Consider the following 6,000-nt stretch of genomic DNA (forward strand, 5'->3'; position numbering starts at 1 on the left):
TATCAGCCATCCTTAGATACAATTAACTTAAGAATATCCACAAGTTTGATACTTAGTTACAAAAAATCATCTTTACCTACCAACTCGATACAAAAATCACATTCAGTAATACACTACTTATTTTGTTACCGTACTTGCATTAGGTAATAAGAAAAAAAAATGGAATCCTTAAGATCACAGTGAGTTATCTCAGTTAGAAGATTAAACGATATTAGGTATCTTATATTTTAGCCACGTAGAATTGGAATTAATTTTGCTTCCCACAATTGAATATACTGAAAGTTTAATCAAAGACTGTAGAGATATTTTTTTCTTCTGTTATACCTCACAAAATATGTATTGATCATGATTTGTTCATTCTTTTAGGTGGCTCACATTAAAAAACTTTATTTAAATTTCAGATATTTACTAGAAACATTAGACAGATTGACAATATTAAACGCTTTGTGATTGCCCTAAGGATTTAACGTTTAAACTTTCTCAGTTTATAAGGCGGCATTCCTTTTGATTTTTTTTTTTCATTCTAAAAAATAAATAAAATGTATTTTTTTCTAAATATACTGACAGGTGTCTTAACATTTAATTCGAAACATATATTTGTTAATATAGAAATAATTAGTTTATTAATTCGAAACATATATTTATTAATATAGAAATAATTAGTTTATTAATACTATCTTCTGAACAAGAATAGCCAAAAGTTTTAGGTTTTTTTTCTTTTAATTAATTTCACCTTTTGTGTGTGATTCTGTGTGCTAACTCTTTTATCAGAATATCTATATAAAACTCTTTATTAAAAGCTATATTTTACTGAATATTTTATTACATTTGATGTTTAGAATCTCTGACTATAATTCAGAGGATCATTGTTAGCATTCGGTTGTCGCAAAATTGCATCCCACACTTTCGGATCGTGGGTACGTTGTATTCGATCAGAGTAGTTTAAGGGCAGGTATTATTGACTGGCTGCTTTCCCTTTAGTCTATTAATATAAAACTTGGATCTATTAGCGCAGACAACCCTTATTTAATATTGGTCTTTATCTAATGCAAACAAACATCAACTTAAAATATCATATGAAAAGTATATTGAAATATCACAACTATTTGTTCGAAATATTTAAATCATTTATATAAAAATACTTAAGATGATGATAGTTATTTTGTACTGATTAATGTTTGAGTTAGGGCAAATATCTATAATAGACCATCTGTACTCTGTCTACTGTGTGATATCGAAACCCAGATTTTAACATTTTAAACTTATAAATTTAAAGCTGACCCATCCAGTGACCCTGATTAATAAAAATCACTTGTTCAAAGTTACAAGTGAAAGTATATTATATATTTTATTTATAAGATTAAATATTTTTGTTTTTTGTATATATTGTCAGTAAGATTACTTTCATGTACACAGCCTATCAATAAGTAAATAGGAATTCCTATGAACACAAATCGACCATCTCCATGATACAGTATAAAGATATAACACGGTAAAGTCCACAAAATACAAACAGCCATATCTCGAACAAAATAATACCAGTAACTAACTGTATTTTCACACAGTTGGGCGATAGGAGGACTGGCAGAGTAAACTAGAAATTGCCAGATCACATACAATAGTGCTGTCCAGATAGAGCAACAATGCAGTTCCAGTCACATCAGACAACAACAGTTTCTACACGCCACGCGTGATGAAATCCAACAGAAAAGACACTTCATACTGTGTTGAAAAGGTGCCGGATAATCAAAATAAAATGGGGTTTACCTTTTGAGGATAGGTAGAAATGTGGTTAATCCCATTAGAAGTTGCTTTAAGAATGTTAGAATAGCTAGACGGAAGCCACTCCTTATTCCAGGCAATATCGTACACTGACTCACTTCACTCCAGTCTTTAGGACACGAACGTTTTCCGACTAGTCCACATATTGCCAATTTTTAAAAACAGGTTTCGCTAATATCCTCCCAGAAATTCTCGTTGAACCGTAACACAATACGGAGGCATTATGTTATAATAGGGAGTGCTACTTAGGAAATTGAATATCAAAACTAATGGTATGCGAAGGGACTGCCATTGCTGTCTAATATGTCACTTTTTGAACGAGGCCTTTTATTTGTTTACGCTAATAATCAGATTAGACAATTCTCCCATGCAAAATGCGATTTCTCACTTAGCCTGTACTACAAACGATGGCTAATTGCCGGATAAACTCTATCGAACATGTGGCTCATCTCTGATGTTTTGCTGCGAAACATTCTAAACAATAAACTTCTAAGAATAATCACAATCAAAATCTTCGCCAGGTACAATTCATAGGCCCAAATTTAATATCTTATCATTACGATGTTTAACCGCGTTTCTGGCTTACGTATTACAAAGGGCAGATTTATTAAATACTAATGTAATCTTCTACCTTTTGTTTCTTTTTGTTAATCAAATAAAACAGCATCCTACCTCGTGTGGGCATCTATATACGTATTGGTAGTCCTTGAATGGGAACATGTTTTGTTGTTTTTTTCATTCAACATCCATTCACTTTTATGATGGCTATAATTCAAAATTTGAAACAAGTATCTCAAGAGAAATATTTGGTAAAGTATTTATATAAATATATTAATACTAACTACATAAGATTTAAAGGTTAAATTAACACTATGTTTTGGTTTAATATATTATCACCATATTTATTTCTAGTCCTGTTAGAAACTGTTTGAAATATATAGAAATTTAAAAATCAGAAATTTGGATAAGTGAAGAAGCAACAGAATATATGTATAAAGTTGAAATACCAAAACCTGGGAACTCAACCTACTGAAAGCCATCTCGATATTAGTAACAATTATAAATATAGAAGTAACAAAAATAAAACTCAAAAAGTAGCTCAACAGTAACGTTTCGTATTTAAAAACAAAACGAACGTACGTGAGGTACGTTATGCATTATGCGTCGATCGACGTCTGAAATAATTGCTGCTTTTTTTACATAGGTTTTTACATGATGAAGATATTTATCATTCTCAAGACTAATGCACCAGTAAGATAACTTATTAATTGAAGAATTTATCTGTCTTTCTGCATGTTTTTTTTTTTTTGAAAAATGTTTCAGATAACTTCTTTCTCTTTTGGACCAATAGCAGTCCAACGACGCCAAAATATTACTTCTACAGGCACCCAAGGAATAATTTCCAGTCCCAACTTTCCTTCCCAGTATTTCAACAATTTTCACTACATATACACTATTGTTGGGCCTCCATTTAGTCGAATTTACGTTACATTACGTCACTTGGACTTGGAACTGCAAGAACAATGTTTGTACGATTACGTGTCTCTTCGTAGTGACATCGAAAGTCCTGAAAAGAAATTCTGTGGACGTCACCGAACAGACTTAAGTTGGTTAGTTCGTTTTCCAGTTACATGAGTAATGCCTCGTTTGATAAGATATAAATACATTACATCAAGTTTTGTTCCTTACATTAGCAATTTGTAAGTTTTATTTTATTAGTGCACGAGAATTAATATCCTCGAAAAAAACCACTATGGATTTCTTAATGAAGATATCATTCAAGGTAAAAAAATAACATTATTTTTAATAGTTGCTCCCATAATGATGCCAATCATGTAGTAATGTCTACCAAAACAGTTACTAGAAATTATAAAATAATACTTACAAATAATAATAAATAGTGTTAATTAGTAAAAATAAGAAAGTACGAAGAGCTTGTCTGACCATTCTGTCTTAGATCATCAACTGCGTTCTCTCGCTAACAGGGGTATTTTCGACCTCAACCCAGGAACACTTGATGAGGTTTGGGCCTGATTAGGCATTTCCAAGCGTCCAAGCAAAGTTGCCTATTGTTTTCGTCTAAAGTAGTTATTTTATTTTATAAAAGTTCTGTTATGTATGTAACTAGAGAATACCATAAATAACTAAAATGTATATTTAATTATTTGTATTTAATAATGTAAATTACTTTAAATTAAGGAAACAGAATTCTACTTGTTATTTAGTAGGTGACAAGTTCCAGCTAGCTGTCTACTAAACAACAGCACACACATTCTGTAAGAAGATGTGACCATTTGTTTGTGAAATAGTTCTACTTGTCTTAATCTACCATAGTTTTTAATGATGGTCTTAGTACAGAAAGTCTGATGACCAGATGTAAATACATAAGAGAGGGTATTATAAAGGGAACAAACCAAAAGTCAACAGTCTTAAAATTGTAAGGATAATTGAAGAAAAATTAGCATAGAATTTGAGGAAAGTCGGAGATAGCGGATATATAGTTTTTAATCTTTATGGTGTTATGAATACTTGGGAGGCCAGGCGCTTAAAGCACTCGACTCGTAATCTGAGGGTCACGGGTTCGAATCCCCGTCACATCAAACATGCTCGCCTTTTCAGCCATGGAGGCGTTATAATATTACTGTCAATCTCACTATCCGTTGATAAAAAAGTAACTCAAGAGTTGGCAGTGAGTGGTGATGACTAACTGCCTTTCCTTTAGTCTTACAATGCTAAGTTAGGGACGGCTAGCGCAGATAGCCCTCGTATAGCTTTGCGCGAAATTCGGAAACAAACAAACAGAAAATATAAATACTTGGACGTGAGTTGGAGCATGTATGGTCACCATGTAGAAAGTACTTATATTCTTTATTGATTATGGGGATTTGTTATAAGTCAACCACATAGTGAAAAGCGCAAGTTTCAACATAAATTATATTTTAGTTGATTAAACTGATAACTTTGAAAAGTTAGATTCTTAGGTTTGAGTTAGATTATGTAAGAGAAGGATAAAGAAAGTTATACATAATTCGTAGTTATAATGCTAATTCATACAAGGTCACAAAAATCTCTTCCTGTTAACATAAAGACAGATTGTTCACACTATTTTTGCTCTGTAACTCTGTCAAGATTGATCTAACATTGATAAAACATGGTGTAAATATGTTCACTACTGTTTCTCGCTGTTTTATAAAAAATGTTTTTGGTCTGATGATAAAAACGGACAAACAAATATATTTTGATATTTTGTGAGAGTTGTGGTATGTACGCTGTTGAGCTTCTCACCAATTTATATATGGATTAATACCTGCTCTTTCTGTTATATCAGTTTGTAGAAAAAGTAAGAACATGATTTTGTTTAATAATAATTTCCTATTTTCACCTTTCAGCTTTAGAACAGTCAGATATCTGCGTGGCTTACATAGTATATAAGTCGCCATCTGGCTTTCAGTTACACCTGCGAATCATAATGTTATTAAGATTGGCACAATTCCAATAAAAATATTAATTAAATATTAAATATGATGTAGGATTAACCCATTCTACAGCAAACACTAATAAAGTTTCAAGATTCCTGTTAAATCAACTGATTTTATTAACAAAAACGGAAACCTTAATAAACAGTCAAAAGAAAACATTTAAAAATAAAAACTGGTCAAAAGAAATGAAAAACGGTTTTCTTGCTAGTAGAATTTCCTGGCTACAAAAATAAATTAAAACAGCACCTGTTCTATCCCCTCCTCTTCTGTTTCTTCTTGGATAAATATATACAATCATCTTAGATCTTTGTTCTTCTGTGAAATTTATATTTGTTAGATTTTGTACTGCAAAGCATAGAGTTAATTTACTGTACTAAATAATCTGGGAGGAAGTGCATATCGTGTGGATTTCGTTAATAATATAAAATGGTAAAGAAGAGGTATAGGATATAAAATATGGTAAATTTAAGTTCATGCATGAATGGTTTTAAAATACAGGAAATAGTATCAACAGGAAATTCCACAGATATTATATTCGAGTTCGATTCTCTACAACAGTGGTTCTCAATATTTCCTTGGCTCAGGACCCGTTTGTAAACATATGAAACCAACAGCTAGTATTTGTGTGTTTTATAAATATGGCATACTATATTATTCCTTATTTGTTACTTTTATTATGGAGCCTGTTTTGATATTTTAGCTTCGTATATGTATTTAAGATTAACTCAAATATTTTAAG

At 31.3% G+C, this 6,000-nt stretch overlaps 1 long non-coding RNA gene across 1 annotated transcript in view; it reads right to left on the bottom strand.

Moving 5' to 3' along the window:
* Nucleotides 1-1,901, bottom strand: part of LOC143231488 (uncharacterized) — a 38,006-nt gene extending 36,105 nt beyond the window's left edge. Inside the window, exon 1 of the long non-coding RNA XR_013016942.1 lies at nucleotides 1,768-1,901. This is a non-coding gene — a long non-coding RNA (uncharacterized LOC143231488). The remainder of the gene's footprint in view (nucleotides 1-1,767) is intronic.
* Nucleotides 1,902-6,000: the final 4,099 nt, after the last annotated feature.

Source organism: Tachypleus tridentatus, chromosome 11 (genome assembly GCF_004210375.1).
Source record: "Tachypleus tridentatus isolate NWPU-2018 chromosome 11, ASM421037v1, whole genome shotgun sequence".
NCBI classification, from domain to species: Eukaryota; Metazoa; Arthropoda; class Merostomata; order Xiphosura; family Limulidae; genus Tachypleus; species Tachypleus tridentatus.